This window comes from Oxyura jamaicensis, chromosome 1, assembly GCF_011077185.1.
Source record: "Oxyura jamaicensis isolate SHBP4307 breed ruddy duck chromosome 1, BPBGC_Ojam_1.0, whole genome shotgun sequence".
Classification (NCBI taxonomy): Eukaryota; Metazoa; Chordata; class Aves; order Anseriformes; family Anatidae; genus Oxyura; species Oxyura jamaicensis.
This window is the reverse complement of record NC_048893.1, coordinates 92,170,586-92,190,967: the sequence shown is the minus strand read 5'-3', so window position 1 is coordinate 92,190,967 and position 20,382 is coordinate 92,170,586. Positions and strand designations below refer to the sequence as shown.

The 20,382-nt window shown below is 36.0% G+C and overlaps 1 long non-coding RNA gene across 4 annotated transcripts in view; it reads right to left on the bottom strand.

Moving 5' to 3' along the window:
* Positions 1–6,707: 6,707 nt before the first annotated feature.
* LOC118160962 overlaps positions 6,708–20,382 on the bottom strand; it is a 111,704-nt gene continuing 98,029 nt past the window's right edge. Inside the window, exons 1-4 of one of the 4 annotated variants that reach the window (XR_004747777.1) lie at positions 19,666–19,774; positions 14,371–14,527; positions 7,467–7,595; positions 6,708–7,161 (exon numbers count right to left, since the gene is read on the bottom strand). This is a non-coding gene — a long non-coding RNA (uncharacterized LOC118160962). Of the gene's footprint in view, positions 7,162–7,466; positions 7,596–10,555; positions 10,631–14,370; positions 14,528–19,665; positions 19,782–20,382 lie in introns of those variants that run through there. The other 3 variants (XR_004747780.1, XR_004747778.1, XR_004747779.1) reach the window with 3 other exon arrangements.

Below are 20,382 nucleotides of genomic sequence, written 5' to 3'. Positions count from 1 at the left end.
AAAGCCTTTTGTCAGAAATTCCCATCATGATGGGGTTCCCAGTAAATTACTCTATGCTCTGATCTAAATTTGTGAATATGCAACCCCAAATTATTGCTCCATACCTCCCGCTTCAACACTCAATATAACAAACTATATTGGATAGTCCTTGGCAGAGTTTAAGCTGTAAAATACTGGCTACCACTGATATTGCAGCAATAGGCTTCTCACTACAGAGAGATTTAAAATAAATAAATAAATAAATAAATAAATAACACATGAAGGAAAAACACAGAGCTAAGTCATTCTATATTAAGTTGAGATATGGATAACCTCTACACCACCAAGAATTTCAGCAAGTTAAAGAAAAGACATCAGGATTACCTTTAGCTGAGATGCATAATACAACCTGAAGATGTGCTAACATAGGTGACAGGAGACTCCTTATCTGGTGATTTCTTTTCCATTTGCAATGTATACAAATCAGAATCAGGAGGCTTATATAGAAGCAAGGTGTGTTACAGGCAAAGCAAAACTGCATAACTGTTATTTTTTAAACCAACTTTAGGTCCTCTTTGGAAAGACAATCTGGACTAGTTTATTCTAGCATGAACTGTGAAACTCAAAGAACAAGTATCCCCAAGATGAGCTGGGAGCCCTGCTAATCTTTAGCAGTGATAACACTAACAAATCTATAAAACAAACTGAAAATTGTGTAAGTAGCTTGGGACTGAAACTGAAAACTACTTAAGTACATCAGGACATCATGGGCAACGTAATGATCACTAGAACAAACGTAGCTATAGACACTTATAGCTATCATCACATGTAACTATCAGACACTTCCCTATGTTCACGTGTGAACTTTTACTAATACTTATAAACAGTGCCTTTTAGTTTGGATTTATAGTGCCTACCTGATGGTCTCATACTCTCTGCAAGAACACCACCTTATACTAATCAATATAAATCTTGTCCTAGGACTTCCAAAGAAGATCTGTGTCTTTTCAATTTAGAAATGTTTAGATGATCAGAGATATCAGGAATCATCAAGGTTTAGAATAAATTGTTTTCCTTAAAACCTACTTTAGTTGCCTACACTACCAAAAGACAGAGTTCAGCTCTTATATCAGAAATAAGGCATTTTAATACTCTCTAACAAACACAAAAATTTTGTCTTCATCAGCACCTCTTTAAAGAGAGGCATAAAACCAGTGAGTAATAGGAGAAGCCATTGTTAATGGTTTTCCTCAGGTCTGGTATAAAATACTCATCAGTTATGGTCATTTCTTGTGAATTATGGATACAAGTAAAGTGGCTAGGGACCTTTTTTTTTAAAAAAAAAAAAAAAAAACGGGATTAAGGTTTGATTAACTTTACTTTCCCCACCCTTAGAATGTTAAACTATTCTTTTGGTTATGAAACAAGGCTATTTCTCATACACATCTGTGTTCCCTTAGCTTATACTAAGCTGCATGAAGACTGACAGTTCCTATACCCACAAACAGCTTTCACTAGAACAGCACAATAAATTTATTATTATGATTATTATTATTATTATTGGTTCACTAGCATTTTTTTCTTTTTTTAGTTATACTTAAAAAAATGAAATTGAATTAAATAGAAAGAAGAATGTAAATTTTTTTAAAAAGGCAACCATAACACTTTCTGGGTGATTTTTTTTTTCTCCCCATCCTCACCCTTCATGTTGGAGTACGCAAAACTGAGAAGACATATGGAAAATAATAAATTCCTTGAGCCTGACATATAATCAGCTAGTTTCAGTCCACTAAAGAGGCATTTGTCTTTCTTCTCTCTCCTGCATTTGTTTAGTGAAGGTAGATTTATGGTATAAAGGCCAGGATTTTGGCACCTGTTTTCTCACCATTTTTTAATGAAAAAAAAAATCTAAATCTTCCTTGTACACGTTTCAAAATAGCAGCCCCAACTTTATTCATTATGCTTTTTGAGCAATATAAATAAGGCGACTCTCTAAGAATGCACAGTCACCAGGACCTTTCTGGGGTGATACAGCCCACAGGACATTTGGGGGAAGACAGAGCCAAGGTTCAGATGGATAGCCCCTTGCAGTCCTCTGCCCCATCCTAGCACCCCTCTTAGGGATCTCCTATTAGCACACATCTGTGTTGATAGCAAGTTTTTGATAGCTATATTTCAGGAAGAACAAAGAAAAAAAAATACAAAACCTCCTCCCAGCACTGCCTCCCATTTCTCTGCCTATCAAACACTTCCCATTCTCCTTGTTGTCATACCAAGTTATCCCCTCCGCCCCTACCCACTACTCCCAGGTTTCCAAATTTGATGCTGGTGGTGGGATCTAGCCAAGAGGAGAGTTCGGTTTCCCCCATTACCCTAATTGCTGGCCTGTGACAGAGCAGGGAAGGAAGGAATGGGAAAAGGAAAGGAAGATACTAAGAAGAGGAAGACAGACAGGTAGCTAGCTCTCTCCCACCACCAATGTATCATCTTTGAGCTGAGGGACATGGTTCTCAGAGAATAATGTGTGAACGCATTTCCCACGCGCATTTGCTAAACCCAATTATTAGTTGTTTTTTATTGTTTCTGTTGTTGTTGTTTGTTTGTTTGTTTTTAAATATATATATTTAAGCAGTTTCTTTTTGCTATCCATTAACACCATGAAGATAATTCATGGCATTCTGTATAGCACTACTGGCTTGTAGTGAAGCTGGCTGAACTCACTGCAAAGGGCACTAAATTAAATGCAGGTAACAGTTATGAACTGTTAGTCATAATTTACAGACTGTGCTGGGGGGAGGACAGAGGGCACAGTGTGGTTTTCACAACGTGAATTAGAGTTCTCTGGTGAAATGAGGGTGCTTTGTGCTGATTAAATTATAAGAAATGTGCACCTGGGCCACATAAAGGCCTGATGTTCTCTCCCTATAGGTTGACCGATAATATAAATGATGTACATCATAATTTCAGCATCGTCTGAAAGTTTAATACATGTAATTGTGAGCTGCTTTTCTTCTCTGAAATTGCAAACACAGCAAAATTGCAGGCTTGGTGTTACTGATGAGTCATTGTTGATCTGCTATATCTGTTTTACAATGGTCGCACATAAGGAGAACTACTATACCCAGATTACCACCATTATCTGCTTCCCTTACAGCTGACTAATTCAGAAGGAGCCTGGGTCAAGTAGCAGGGAGGAACTGAATTGGTGGCTTTTAACAGAAATGAGTTTGGTATGATCTGACATTTAAAATGTAGTATAAGTGTTATGCATGATAGCTGATGGAAAACACACAAAAGCATAAGGTGTACGTGTAAAAGCAAAAAAAAAAAAAAAAAAAAGAAGAAAAAAAACTTTAATATACAAATGCAGAAAAATGAGTGTGTTCAATAGTAGGGCCTGTGGTAGTATACAATATAGAAGGGAAATTAGCTGATTTTGCTGAAATGGCAGTTCTGTAAAAGTACTTTCCTATCAATCCCTGCTCCACACACCTGCCTACCCCAAAAACTACCATTCCTGATATACTGTATTGCCAATGATTTCTTCTTTAATGTTGCTTTCACAATAACTCCAGAAGCTTGGGTGTGTAGTTACATTAATCTCTTCTGTTAAAGTTTCAAAAAAATATATATGTGGAGGTTTAACATCATTTCAGTTATTAAGCAACTGAAATAAAATAAATTATGGAAGGAACTCATTATTTCTTTAGGGATAAAAAGGGGGAAGCTGAAGAGAAACATCCATATTTATTAGACCAAAGAGAATAACATTCACCTTTGCAAATATTATAGAAAAAGACTGTTGGGAAAAAAAAAAATCCTATGAAATGATAATCTGTGGTATATGTTATATACTTGGGCAAGAAGACACTCCTGAGTAAGGGCTTGTTTGGTTGGATGCTCACTTCTGGTATTGCATACCTGATTTCTCTATCAACTCAGGTTTTTGGAAAGCATGCAGAGAGAAAAGGGCTTTGTTTACATACACTCTTATGTGGATCACAGTGTGTTTGCGTGCTTTTTGCAGAAATAAAACTCTCCTGAATATGGTGTTGTTATCTTGAATTAAAACGATGCAACTCAGTCAAATGATGCCTATCCCATATTCACCTTGAATAATCAGCTTTGAAAATGTTATTGAAAAGAGTAATACGTAACAGCTCGGACAACAGCAAACTCAAGACAATCCTTTCATAACTACCTGTCAAACTCACTGCTACCCCAGGCCAGATCAGAAGCAGACAACACACTTCACTAACCAGAGGATCAGTGTCGGTGGGTATTGTGTAACCTTGGTAAGGATGAACTCTTTCAGTCAAGCCCCTACTTTGTTTTCTAATCTTAAGAAAATCCCCTAAACCCAAGATCTGGGGTACATATTGCACAGCATAAGTGTGACATATAGCAAGAATTTGATTAGGTAGACAGTGAACAAGCACCATGGTTAGCACAGAGGTTATGACAAGTTGCTGAGAGTTGAAATATTACCTTCTGCCTGGGGATAGGATTGGCACCTCCATTGCAGAGAGTCTTATAGCAGATAGTAGCAAACTGCATAACAACATTCATATTGCAATATTATCTTGTATGAAAATGAGCAACTAACATTATTGGCTTCCTCCTAAAAAGAGGAAATATACACAGATTATGTTTCCAATTCTACTGGTAGAACAGTTTAACCTCTTTCTTTAAATGCAGAAACTGTCATTAAAGCCTAAAATCTTTCAGGTGAGGAAATTATTTCTTCATTCTATTAAGGAAAGTAACCAAATGTACTTCAGCCAGTGTAAGGGCTTACCTTCATTTCTTCTCTGACTAAAACTGAAAGTCATTATTTCCTCCATGAGGCTGAGTGGACGTAAGGGAATACAGGAAGGTACCCAAGCTAGATTTAAGGTACTACCAATAGCAGCTCTCTTAGTATAAGCTGTAAAGCTCTCATCACTTGGTTTATCACTGATGGATACAAAGGGAGTAATTCAGTTTGAAGTAAGCAGAGATGTGGCCCATAGAAATCCCTGGACAAGCTCTCTGGCTTATGTGGAGGAACAGGAGCTGCATACCAAGCTGTTTTTCCTCTGAACACAGGACCATCCCAGGGACAAAACACTATTTTGGAGTCTCACGGCATTTTTCCCTTCTGAACTAGATAGAAACTGTAGTTTAATACACTTAACTGTGTAAGAAATTGTTACATTTCAAAATTATTTTGGCAGAGGAGACTTTCATCATCTGAAGGAGGGAACTAGGGCCTTGCAACATATGGTCTTGGCAATTTAACTACTCATGTGAAAGGCTTAGTCTTACATTAAAAAACAAACAAACTTATTTCTCACTGATTTTTGGGCCAGTAATCAGGGTAAGAGAAACAAAAGGGTCTGAGTAAAGGACTGTACAATTCTGACTGATTCTTCCACAAGTTGAAAATTTCCCCAGATATATGGGGAATCATGGCATTGGTGAGTTGATTTCACACAACTTGCAAGGACTCAGTCCTTCTATGCCAGAAATCTGTTACAAAAATGAGCACGCTGGAAAATAAGTAAATTTTAAGTCTTTGTAGACAGTAACATCAGACTGCATTAAACCATTAAACTGTAGATGTGTTTTTAACATCTACTATTTTCTTCAGGTTATGAGAAATAGTCAGAGAAAATAAGCCAAATAGCATCTAAACATGTAAGGCAACAGAAAAAGACTTGGAACTAGGCAGGTCCTAGGAAGAAATCATGCACTGGACATGAACACCACTGAGCCAGAAAAGAACAAAGCATCAGGACACAACTGCTTATTTATTAAGCCATGTTCTGCCTCTCTTACTTGCAATGCATAGTATCTCACTATTGTCTCACTGGGACTATTATCAGAGCAAATTACTACTCAACATGAATAAATGGTGAAAAGTCTAGGTCTAAGCTTTTTATTTTTTATTTTTTTAATGTTTTAATGTGTTTTAAATTGTTTTTATTATTATGCACAGCTACATGAGAGGGACAATTCTGTATAGATGAAGCTGAACCAAGCTCTCTGTTGAAAGGTCAAGGCTTGTAAGTGTTACTAATTAGGGACTCAATCATAGAATGAGTTATGTTTCCTTAGGTAAAGAGACATAGCTGTTGTTTAATGTTACCTGAAATCACTTTTGCTTCTCCACAGCAGAGTTTTAAATTATCGTGAAACAGATGCCCTATCAAGTAGGTGCAAAATCACACACACACACACATAAAGCAGCTATATACTAGACTATTTCAAATTTCAAATAAGGAAGCTTATCTATCACAAAGGTTTTGTCAGTCTCACAAGAAGAGAGGCTAACATGAGATTTCTCTGTCAGAATCCAGCTCAGTGAATCACCTGTCACTGTGGAGGAGGATGTGATGAGAGCACAGCGGGTACAGAGAAGGCAGGAGGTGATATACAAAAGCTGAAAAGTCTATTTTGCGAGGTCAAGGAGGTGACAGTTGGGACCACTGAATCAGAATGGCCTTTTGTGGTTGCAGTTCTCCTCAAGGTGAAGGATGCTCTCTTTTAAAGGAAAACTGTTGCAACTATCACATTTTACAGCTGGTATGCAAATGTAACTGGACAGGAGAACAAAAATTCACTACTGCTAGCACTGACCTTTCTTTACAATATCTAAAATCAGTACAATTATTTCAAGTTCATATTGTTTCCTCTGATGGCCGTACACAGTCCAGGCAGACAATAGGCCTATTAGTCAACTGGTTATATTTCAACTTGTACCGCTTCAAGAAGATCAGATGTTAACGAAGTGGAACTTATTAACAAAGGGAACTTATTAGAGGACAACAGCGAATTGTTTCCATTCAAATCACAAGTTAACCGAGTACATTGAGACTCACCTCTAAGACAAACACCCAGATTTTAATTCCTGTTATTAAGGTGATGGGTTCCATGAAAATTACAGAGGTGAGTGCATAGGTTGTAGACCTGACAGCTCTAGATTGCTTTGTCTAAACTAATAACAACTCTGAATAAAAGGCATCTAAGTCCAGCTGTACAGTCTCACACTTAACTTTTCCATTAGTGTCACTGGCTTCCCAGGGGTCTCTTCTAGTACTTCGTATGTTTATAGACAAGACATAAATGAACCTATATGCATCAGCTGGGCTCAGTGAGCATCTTGCTTTCTCCTCCTCTGCTATCCATCAATGTTACTTCCTGTGATTAGAACAGAATAATGTCAAAAACACAGGCATACCTTGAAAAGCTAAATAAAAGGCCTAGAACTAATCCTGGAAACCTTATTCACGCAAGGAGGCATGGTGTGAAGCAGAGGTACTGCAGTTGATGAGACTATTGCACCTGCATGTGTAAGTGGCACAAGTGCCTCTTGCAGACAGATCCCTATTGGTTTCCACTTAACTTTTCCTTTTTGCTGCTCAGCATGCAGTGAATTTATGAGAAAAAGAGGGGTGTATGTGGTGAAGTCATGCACAGAGTGTGTGAAATAATAAAGTTCTTACCTGCACTCAAGTCACAGAGAGGTGTTGCTCCTGTTGTGGAGTTCCAGGTTCAGTGCATAGCTCTTCCTCAGGGATTCATGCTTAACCTCAGACAGGGTCAGCTGTTTGTCCAAGGGAGCAAATGTAGCACTGGAATACAAAACAGCATAGCCTCTGAGAACATCTGCTCATATTAGGATTGGATTTGTTTTGCAATCATGACTTTAAAGATCACACAAACAACAAGAGATAGTTTCAAATGGATGTTTCCTGACTGCATTGAAATGCCCATTCTAGACCTGCTCTTGGGTCCTTAAAACTTGTAGTAAGAAGTTTCAGGAAAGCAACGTGGGAAAGCCATTCATTTCAAGTATCTACATTTGCTGTCCATGAAAACGAAGAAACTCGGTGACCAGTCAGATCCAGAAATTCAGGAGAAAAGAGCTTGGATCCACCCTATCACAATTCTGCTAAGGGACACAAATTGCCTTTCAAAATCCCATCTGGGCACCAGTTTGTCCACAGCACTGACTGTTAACTGCATCATGTTGGTTGATAGCTTTATGATGTGGACAAATATGCACTAAAGAGTATAACATGCCTATCGAAACTAATTTCCAGTGTGACCTATGCCAGGATTAAACTGAGGTCTCCAAAGGTGAAAGGAGTATATCAATCAACTGTGCCATATAACTGCCCTGCCAGCCACAGAACGCATATCAAATAAAATTAAGTGCTAAATCAACTTAACTATACACAAAAAATAATTAAATACCTTTTTTTTATTATTATTTACATTTTTATTGGAAGGGGAGAAAAAGGACAATCAAGCTGTTTTGGTACTGAAGCTTCAATATGTTAGTCTGTTATCACAGGCTATATATTGGGATTTTATTGAAAATAAAATAAAAACTTACAGCCTGTAAATAATAGGCTGTATTCTTTCTACAAGGGAACAAATTTCAGTATCACAAAGAATGCATTTAAGTAGATACACGTAATACATTCTCAAATGATCCTCTCTGGACACTTATTGCAGATTTCAGAGGGCCTATTCATTTTAAATTATGATATTTGTAAGAGACTTAAGCTAAATTGAATTAAATTCAATATTCATTTAAATTTAAAAGCACCCACATCATCACATGCATAAGTATCTGAATACCTGCATACACTTTGAAGGCCTCCCAGGCAGAAAAAGCCTCAGAGGGAAAGTTTTGCTAAATGACTTAAGAGAGAAAATAGCTTTAAAACAGTCACTGAAGATTCACTGAAATTTACCGTTATTAAAATTTTGTTTAGTTATGAAAATAAAAGAATGGAAAAAAAATCAAAATAACATATTAGAAAACAGTCATTTATGAGATAATGGTTTGTTTTCTGATATAAAAACTCCTGTTTTTTTAACAACTTCATGCAAATAGGTCTAGTTTACTTACTGAAAATTCAGTGGTAGCAGGAAAACACCAGAGAGACAAACTTGCAGAATCAAACTCACAAAACTTTTTGCCACACTCCATGTTAGATTTTATGGAAAAATCTCCCCTTGCCGAGAGCACTGAAAAATCATAAATACATAAATAAAAACCACACCAGCATAATATCCAAAGCAGCAGCAAAAATCAGCATGAGTTTACAAAGGGTAAGCTTTATCAACATTATTCCTTACCCATTTAAATAACATTATGCAAGTCAATAAGACAGCTCAAATAGTTAAGAGAGACAGAGATCTCTCTGTGAGAGTTATCAGAGATAAATGGCTACCTAGTCAGGAGGAGAACTGGAAAATGATGGACAAAACTAGGGAAAACAATTCTATACAAATAGATCCAGCTGGGTGAAGATTATATACAGAAATATAGAGGAAAGAAAATGATATCATTATATATTTTATAAAAAATGCTCTCAATACTTACACATATTCAGAAAATCTAAATTTGAATTTGTATTAACTTGGTCAGGAACATTGTCCTAAATCTGTTAGGTCTAAGTATTAAGCATATGAAGCCTTTACACTTCTTTCATCCTTTTCCCACTGTGTTCTTCTACCTTTTCTCTTTGTTTTCCCCTGTATGATGGGCCCCGTGCTGGACTTACTGGTGAAAGGAATTACTATTCCTCAGCTGTAATGGTTAGAAGAACTGAACTTGTGAATAATAAATATTTTGTTTATAAAACAAAAACCTATCAATAAATTTCAGTTCCTAATATTTTTCCACTGTGTAAGATTATTTCAAAAGTAATTAAAACTTTCATACAATCAAGACAGCTCACTCTGTGTTTTGGCTTTAGCAATCACATTTATTTTTTTCTTCTACAACTTGTAACATCAGTTAGGCACAGTATTGCTTGGTATATTTTTAGGTTCATTGCTCATGTACTAATTCTGCAGAAGCTGTGTACATACCCTGAAGTCTAGAAATGCAAAATCTCTGACTTCAATGCAAAAGCAGTGTGATTTTTGATGAGTACTGTGTAAAGCAGGTTATCATTGTGAATACTCACAATTATGAATTCAAAACTCCCTTCCCACTTTTGTCCCACAGAATTAGCATAACATTTATTGCTCCAGTGAATATTCCCTTTATATTCTGTAGAATAATCATGGAAATTAAATGGAAAAGAGGTACAATCAACTTCATTAAAAATTCAAATGAATGTTTTCCATTTTTGGCAGCACTCCTCACACATCATTAAAAACCAAAACAGTTATTCCATGAGAAATGTAAGCATAAACAAATAATCAAAAAAAAAAAAAAAAAAAAAGCCCCATAACTACAACCTGACACTGAAACAGTCCCCTCCTGCTCCCCATCTTCACTGCAATTCCTCATTGCATACAGATCCCTGCTCCCATCCTGTCTCTGCCCCTTGGGGGTGAGGAGGAGAAGGACTCCCCTGAGAAGGGACGAAGGTGCTACTGCTTCCATGGAGCTGTGCCCATTTCCAGGACCCACTGATCCTGAGTGATCTCTTTGATTCCAGCTGGTATGTTCATCAGGAGGACATAGCAGGACACAGGGTGGAGGCTAAGAATCAAACATTGCATCAAACAAGCTAATATCAGAAAGAACCGCAATGCACTTCTCCATTACTGATTTCTTCCTCACCTGTCAGATGCACATAATGTACAGCAGACAAGTATCTTTTAATGGCTTAATTTTTTGATGGAGCGGGATTTTCCATAAGGAAGGTCATTTCACTGGGTACTCCAGTACCCTGAAAATAAATAAATGCAGGTCCTGGGCGGTAGCAAGCAGCTACGACCTAAACCAGTAACTACGACCGACACTGTCATTCATTTTTGTGTCCAGAATGGTCCTGTATGTTTACTCTGATTTCTTGCCTGATGATGCCAGCCTACATTACCCAGCTGTTAACTTCTGATGTACATTCAACCTTTCTTCTCAATGTTCTATATTAGGTTTTGGAAAAGTGTGTGAAAAGATCCATAGACCTTCCCAAACCTTTTGCATTTTTTTAATTATTATTGTTTTTAAATAAGAAGACTTCACAACAGCTATTGCTGGTGCATTCACCAGTGTAATCTCTGCTTTCCCATTTACATGCTCATTATCAACCTGTTGTCTCAGTTTCATCATAGGTGGTAAAAGTTTTCAACATACTTCTCTTCACATATATTTGTTGCATTCATTTTTTAAATCATACTAAGTCTAAGGTGTTTTTCTTCTTTAATTAGACCCTCCAACTGCATACAATTTTCCGGAGTTTTATGATGCCACATGGGAAAAACTCTTAACATATGGGTACTTATATCCGGGTACTCTTAACATATGTACCCGGATATAAAAAACTCGTATCAAAATGGCACCTCTTCTTGTGTTAAGTAGGTAGCACAATAAGAGTAGTATCCTGCACAAGGAAAATGTACTGTCTCCTTTATGGGAAGATTAACTGTATCACCTCCTAGAAAAAAGACAACAGAGTAAAAATTTATACAAAAGGAAGTGAGCCTCTCTTGGCGAATACAGACAGTAGCGTATAGTTTGTATGATCAACATTTAGCACAATTCAACTGTGCTAATTGTAATAATAATAATAATAAAAATCACTACTTTGAATATTCCAAAAGTCAGGAGGAGCTTGGTCCAGTATTTTGGGTTGGCCAACTTGGATTTTTTCAAGAAGAATGTAGGATTTTGACAATTCACAAACCTGTCCACAAAAATATAGAGATTTGGTTTGATTCCTTCTGGTAAAAGTATTCACATGCTACTTTTAGGGTTAGTATATCAACTCATTAGTTGATACAATAAAGACCAAAATAAAAACAGTTAGTTCTTCCTGGCACACACATGTATCAAAAAAAAAAAAAAAAAAAAAAAAGCTACCATAAAAGAAAAATAAATAAATAAATGTCATTACAGAATTACAGAACCACATTAGTTCCCTTGTCAAAAAACCTACAAATAAAAAAGAAAACACAATATCCCCCAGTCTAAAGTGATATTTAAACTGGAACATGGTCCTTATCTGACACTGAATATATAGATAACACTGTCATTAGCATATTATTAACACTTTACAGAAAAACAAATAGAGTATTTTAAAACATGAAACCCAATTCAGTGAATACATGATAAAGATGTGTTTCAGCTGGCTGAAGCATAAAAAATAAATTCTGCAAACAGGAAAATACTTTGTTAAATTGAAAAAATGTAGAAGCATACTTACCACACAAATGTACACTGTGGAAGATGTGCAATTTGCATTTTTTGAACTTTAATAAAATATACGCCTGTATGCAGATACATGCATAAAAAGAGAAAAAAATAATCAGATTGTTTTAGCATTGTAGTTTGCCAGTTATGCTTAAAAAGACTAGAATCATTATATTTGGTGCAAATACCTTAATATTCAGTGTTACTTCATACTTAAGATAGAAGCAGCTCTCCAAGCTAGGTAACATAATCTAAACAGTAGAGATCGGACTTTGGGCACAGAACAGCATTTTCAAAATGAGATGCTCATACTTCATCCTCACTATTTATAATCCAAATGGGAGATGGAATAGCTCATTCCCTCACTATCTTTTATTTCATTGCCTACATTGGAATATCTGTTTAATTCAACATTTGAAAATTTGTTCACTTTGCTGTAGGGAAAGCACCACAGGATTTTTATTTATTTATTTATTTATTTTCAGTGGGCATAATATAAGATAAGGACATTGTCTCCCTTTAGTTTAGTTTTGCATTTATTTCCATCTATGTGCTTAGGAAGAAATTTCTCTTCGAAAAGAGATGATACTCTGCTAAGAGAAGAAGGTGAAATCAGCTCTAGAAGTGGGCTGTGCCCCTCTACATGCTAGTGCTGAGTAAAGCAGCTGTACCAGGCAGAGCAGCCTAGCACCACGACCCAGCCTGAAGGCATCACATGCAAGAACATTCCCTTCCTCAGAGTAATGACTGAAGTCTTCAGTATGGCAACTGAGCTGCACTGGGACTTCAGACTGCATACAAGTTCATTACCCCTTGTACTTGCCCATCTTGAAATAACAAAAGCCACTCCTAAAACAGTCAGTTTTAGAGCACATGGAGATTTTCCAATCTCTTCCAGTTCTTGAGACTTTTTTATGACCATTCCCACAAAGAAAGCATTCAGTTTCAACACATCTTACCTGGATATTCATGTGTTACATGGGGAGACCTGCTGACAACACACAGTCAAAAAAAATCATTATGATGAAGTCTATCTGTCCTCTTTTCTGCCCGCAGGGTGCCATTCTCAGAAAACACTTAGTTTAAGATGAACAACAGAAATGATATTCCAGGTTTTATAGAAAACTTCAGTTTTGTTACTGTTTTGCAAGCTTCCCATAACACAAAATTTAAAACACCTATTTAGCATTAATACTTGCTTAAAAGCATATGGTGAGGCAGATATACCAACATATTCACTCCTGCAGAACAAACAGCAAAAATTAGCAAAATAAGTGGCTTTTCTATCTTGAAAACTGCTGCTATCTTCAGACTATTTCCACAGGAAAAGCAATACTAACTTCTCACATAAGCAGTTTGTCTGCACCAAAGGACCTGAAAGCCCTGTCACCATAGAAAGTGTAGACCAAATAACAAGCTCTGGACAAGTGGCATGTGGAGTTGCTCATATACGGAAGAGGAAAAATTATACTACACCGTTTCCTGGCCAAAATCATCTCAGCTCAGAAACAGATGGAAACCAGTTCAGCCAATTATACAGGGTACTTCCTAAATGCTAGAAGTCAGAGTGATGGTACCACACAGCCTGGGGACACCTGGGTGCAGAGCAGGAAGGAGCAGGGATCTGCTCTGCTGAACTACCTCTTTGCCACCAGGATGTTTTCCACATGCTAAACATCCATGTTCAACTTCAGTCCCACCATTTTTAACCTCAGTGCACGTAGATTACCTTTAGTTACTCCTCCCTGCATACTTATTTTTGCTTAAAATATGAAATATTAGGAGACCGCCTTACACATAGGTCAGTTTTTACAAAGCAAGTATATGAAGCCTGCTATGTAAAATCGCATCTTGGCAACAGCAGCCATGAAAGGCTGTCAGCGATCCATCTGAAATGTCAATACATCATTTCAAATGTTCTTACTCAGAGCCTCTTGAAGCATCCAAAGGCAGCAAAATCAAAGGGATAGCTACCCTTTTTTAGGAAAAAAAAAAAAAAAAAAAAAAAAAAAAAAAGTGAAAATAGAAAGGCAATTAAGTATCCCCCTAGAAGCAGCCTTTTCACATTAAAAGGGTATACTTCAAAGGTTGGTGAAGAGGGAGATTGTGTGTTTCAAGCAAGTTGAGCGAGGAACCTTGGACAGAGCAACAGGTCTGTTCTATAGGAAATCCAGCATTTGAAATAGAGTTAGAAACTGGAACAGAGCTAGAAGCAAAAATAGTTGTCCTAGCATAGTGCTCACCTGAGAGAAAAGCACCCATGAAGTGCAGTGCTGGCAAAAGCACTCTCTCATCCTATTCTGTGCGATTACATGCATTACATGTTTGCTCTAGGTTTCATCAAAATATTATCTATGGAAAGGAAGGAAAGCCCAACCAGGAGGAGCCAACGGTATCAGCCTAGGAGCTAGGAAATAGATTACAAGTAAATAAAATTCAGCAGTGCTTGGAGAGAGGAGTTTCTTCAGATTTCTTGTGTGACCCTAGGCAGAGAACAAAGATGTCATACTGCGTTGCCACTCTACCATGGTACTCCATTACTGATAGCACATGTTTTGGCAAGGCAGGAGCTCTGTATTTCTGAAGATGTTCCCCTAATGCTGCACTCCATTATTCTTTCATCTGAAGACTCGCTCTGCTAGCCATTTTTGTGTCTTATGTTCCCTGGAAAGTCATTCACACTGGCCAGAGAGAAGCTTAGTGGGAATGTATATGCTGGGCCTCTTTCATTACTACCTTATCTCTCTTTGAAAGCCCTCAGGGCTGTCAAGATGTCACATCTACTAAGACAAGGAAAAGCAAAGCTGCCACCTCCAAACAGATTGTCCAGCTGAATTTCAATACATTTCTATGGCATTCACATTTTGCTCCAGAGAGACTGCTAATGAATAGTAAACCCCCTAGGTAAAACAAAAATCAGAAATAATAACTATCCCAAAATCAAACAATAGTTTCACATTGACTTATATTTCTGCTTGGTTCTACATTCTTCCACAAAGTCTGATAGCACAGAAATTCACAAGTCCAGCGGTCACCTGCTGTTAGGGTCTCCTCAGAGTATTTGGAAAATGGTAAGAAAGTGGGTACAGAGCAACCATACCATGAAAACGTCTGTATTTCTGATACTACTCTCTACTACTCTGTCTATATTGCCTGACATTTTTATTTATTTTTAAAATTAAAAAAAAAAAAAAGAAACCAAACCCAGGAAGTACTGTCAAACACATCCAATTTAAAAAATAAAAAATGATTGAACAATTAAAAAAAAAAATCTCTGAGAATTAGGGGAGAAAATTAATCATTAATATTAAATATATGTGTCCATATGGAAAATGTGCATTGTTTGTCATGAATACTTATAATCTAGGAATAACATGTCCTCCTTTAAAGTTCATCCAACAATTGTAAATCACAATAGTACTTCCATTCCTGCTTTTTTGTTTGACTTACAATATTTTTTCCTATCATCATAATACCTATTGTCCCACACTGTGAAATATCTCTTATTAGCTTTATTTTTCTTTTGAGTACAGTGACTACTAGAAAACATAATTAAGCTTGAAAAGGTGAACTTTTCACCTGTTACTAATTATTTATGTGAAATTTCATCATATTTCAATTGCTCATTTCAAAATCTCTCGTCTCCTTTCATTACATTCAACTTTGTCTTAAAACAATTCTTTAAAAATATTACTTAAAACCTTCAACCTTTTGTTCCATTTTCATTAGGGCTGAAATAAAAAAATTCACAGAGATGAAAGGTATCTTCAGTGTAGGAAGATGATGACGACGGAGCACATACTGAGTGAAAGGCAGATGCATATCTAAAAGATTTTGTCATAATCTGTTATTTGTTACTTTTGTCCTCAAGGTTTTCTTCCAGAGTCCCCTACTTGCAAAACGTGATAAAATTAGTTGCTAATCAGTGATTTTTTTCTAATGTTCTTTACATAGAATAAAGATATAGTCACTTTACATTCCGAAACTGTATCTACGTTGCAAACGCAGGAATAAATGCAGACTGCTGAAAGGGACTATCACAGGTATTTTAGTGCAGAACAACATAACCAGTGTACTACTGGTTAGGAAACTTGGTGAAGTAAAAATAGATTTCAAAATAGGTAGTCTTTCTACAACTACTGATACTAGTAGGCTCAGGCAATGTATTTCAACCTGAAGGATATTTTACGTTTTTTTTTTTTTTTTAAACTGAAAGATCTGTGAGCTTTTAAAGACTTGTTCTGAGGGTTTTTGACTAATATCAAGATGTATTTTGATTTTCCTTTTCTGGAATTTTTTGTCTGCTACTCAGTTATCTGAAATAATCCTGCCCTCTATTTTGTAAAGAGCAAACAATATAATCTGTCATTTCTCACAATAAAGGATTGAGATTATACTTTGACAAAAAAAAAAAAAAAAAAAGATTGAAACATTGTTCTTTTTCCAAAAACTTCATCAGTTATTATGTAGTTCATATACTCCTTAGACTTCTTTTTTTGGCTGCGGCCAAAATCTATGCAAACACACAAATGCAAGTTTCAACATTGAAGTGGTCATTCGATAAAAGAAAGAAAAAGTGTTTCTCTGACTTCCATGTACACCAGCTCTTGTTTAATATTAAGTCACCCTTCAAAGCTACAAAAATGAAGCATTTCTTAATGCAATATACACTGAAATAACTGGACAAAACTTTAAAGCTTTTTTTTTTTTACATATTTTGGTATCTCCACCATTCAATATATTTGTACAACATTGTCAAACAAAAGTGATTTTGCAGCTAAATGGATAATTAAATTTTTGGAACAAAAGATAATAAAACATTATATCCTGTTTACTTTTTGAAAAAAAAAAAAAAGTGAAACAAGATGAGATCAGACATTTCAGTTTTCAGAAATCTTAAAAATATTTACATCATTTATATGATTTTAATGCTGAGTACTTATCAAATCTAAACTAAGAAAGTTGGAGAATAAAATTAAACAATCTTTCCAAAAGAGTGCAAATAAGGAGCAGAAGTACCACCTGACTATCTATCAAGCTGCAAGTCTCATGACACAATACCAGGAGGGCATGAGAACTATAAACTGTATGATGCAGCCATCCATATATTCATATAACTGAGGAACACTAAAGAGAGAAAAAAAAAAAAAAAAAAAATACTACCATATTCTGCCCAGAAGCCCCTTGCCAGTAGGAAAGAAACTTATTAGTGCTTATTGTTTACGCTGTTGCCAGAAATCTATTTGTTAATTTGTTTAGCTACCACTGACAAGTTTACATGAATGTATTTAACTAGTATGGGAAGTACTTAAAATCTCATATTCCTTTTCTTAACTCAGTTAATTTGGAGAGATAAGTAAATGTGTTCTTGAACATACATGTCCAACCTTTCAATTCCTGCATCACCTCTTACCTTTCCCTTTTAAAGGCCAAAGACTGCAGAAATAGTTCCCCTGGCTCACTGGAAATAAACAAAAGCAAAACAAAATCAAAATAGAAAATAAATAAATAAATAAATAAATTAAATAAATAAAGGAGCTGGAGGTTTTGGCAATTTGATAACCAGTTTGAGCATTTCCAGTTGAGGAGACCTGACTAGAAGCTAGTGGAGCTGAGCCTGTGCCTTGGGCTTTTCATGCAGTGCCCTTTTTTCCTGAACTACCCCTCTCAGGGGCTAACATCCATCTAGTCATTAACAAGAGAACGAATTTAGTCTCAAGCCTTTTCAGGCTCTGAAGAACAGCTTGTAGTCCAAAAACCATCAGACACTATTGAGAATCAAGCATGGGTAATACCCTGTGTGGTCAATGTCAGATGAAATATGAAATAAGAGAACTAATTTATGCACATCCCAAAGAAATGGCTTGTTGTAACTCTGAATAACCAATCCACAGATTTCATAGCTAACATCCTTGTTATCCTCAGTAGGCTTTTTCACAAGTTTAAATGTCACAGTTATTCCACAATTAAGAGAAATTTAATTTCCTTTCCTGAAACTAAAAAATAAAAATACACAACTCTACTATACCCATTTAATCTCTATCTAGTCTTGTAGAGATCAAAAGGAAAAAATGTGGGTACTTAGAAACTTTGTCTTTCTTCACAGCCATACAACTTCCATTGAACTGCATATACATTTCACAGTTGTTGAAACAATCATTCCTGCAGAAATCAGGTATTTACTACTCTACCTTTAGATTTTTAAAATCAAACACATTATTAATAAATACAGATTTCTATGTGTAGACTGAAAGTGCCACATTAACTTATATTTTTTAGTTCCATTTTCTGTTTTCCAAATGATATAAACAGATCCTTAGTGTCACTGAAAGTGACTTCTGAAACTCATGCAAAAAGGTCAGCATCGTGCTACCACTTGCATATAATCTTGTACATCCTGAAAACAGTAATTACATGGAAGAAGGATTGAAAAGTCATGACATGGCAGAATGATTGCTGCTTGTTTAAACTGCAAGTTTTCTGTATTTTTTTACTCTTAAAAAAAAAAAAAAAAAAAAAAAAAAAAAAAAACTACTTTGGTTCCATTAAAGTTGAAATCATATTCTGGATTCCTGATGTTTACAAAGATTACTTTTTGTAGCGCTGCTGAATACTTGCAATTTTTAGTGACGAGAGTTTAACAATTACATTATCAAGGGGGAAAAAAATTAATTCCAGTTTCACTTCACTTCTGGGACTAATGCAAACAGGCTTCAGTCTCCTTTCACTTAGATACCACAGGCTGGAATCAATAGCAACACCAATGAGCAGAAGATGTTATTCTGAGCAGAGGAAAGCCTTGCAAATATTATACTTTTGAGTAAACACAGAGGCATTCTGAGTGATAACAAAGTCCTCTGCAAGATACTCATTTTGAATATAGATAATAAATAGCTGGAAAAATCCAACCCAGTACAAAAATATTTTGTTTTCAAACACAATCTACATTTCAAAGGTGCAGAAATAGTTAATCCAAACAGTGAGAAGAGCTGCAACCTTTTTCCAGATATTACTCTGACTAATGAAGTGAGAGGTTAAAGTAAACCAGCCAAACTATATTTTGCCATAAAATTGTGTCCCAGAACAATCTACTGCAAATGAGAAGATAACAACTAGGGCCCTGAAGGATTTGTTACTGCGACTGATTCTCTTTAACGTGTTCATACAAATTGTTTGGAAGAATGACAATAGCTGTAGGTTGTCCAAGTCTGCAGATTTATTATGAAAGAGAAATAATAGTTGGCATCACATCAGTGGTAGCAAAGAAATACAGGGAATCTGAAGAGGGTAGGATAATAGGGACTGCGAGATCATGTATAGTGTCAGGAGATATTATATAATGCCTTTAGGGAGGTGCAGCAAAGGATTAAAGATAACTCAAGTTTGACAAGTCAGAGGGAAGATGAATCATAGATAATGACAAAAAGAAACACCATGAAGACAGGATCACAAAATTTGTGTCCCCCAACAGTAAGAAAGTCGAAAGGTCATTGAAGAATCAGTAGGTGAAATCAGGCAAATGTGCTCTGTATTCTCACCAAATAATCAGGCAAAGATTTCAAGTTGTAGAAAAACAGACTTCATATACTTCTAAAAGGGAGTGGTGATCTGCTTCAGACTATTCATCCTCAATTTAACCATTTAATTCTGTTTCCTAAAAAGAAACAGAAAATAAAATCACGATAAATGCCCACACTGATTGATTGGTCACTAAGGCTATATAACACACTTAGAAAAAATAGCAGTTCATAATAATAACCAAGAAACTGGTCATTGACTATCATTACGCATACTGTGTGGTAAGGGAATTACAGCATAGTTTCTCTTCTCTTTTGGCAGAGTATCCATATCAGAGAGACTGTTTTTAAGAAATGTTAACTGACTTGTGCATAGTCAGTTTTTAGTTTAAGTTTTATTTCCCTGGAAGAGAGGAAGAAGAGAGAAAGAGCAATGCTCACAGAAGTAGTGCTCACGAAACAGTATTTCTAAAAGTTATAATTGCCCTAACAGTCAAAGCATGTAGAGCAATAAGCAAGTTCTCAGGAGGTTCTCAGATGGAAGACGGAAGTTTCCTCTAGTAAGACATCAAGACTCATATTTTGAAAAACACAATAACATGCACCGAAACACACACTACCATCCCCTTGAATTTCAAACTTTTTCTTCAACCAGGCAGGAAAATGGCTATTTAAATTACAGAGAGTGAGTAGAAAATATTATACATTTTAGAAAAAAAAAAAAAAAAAAAAAAAAAA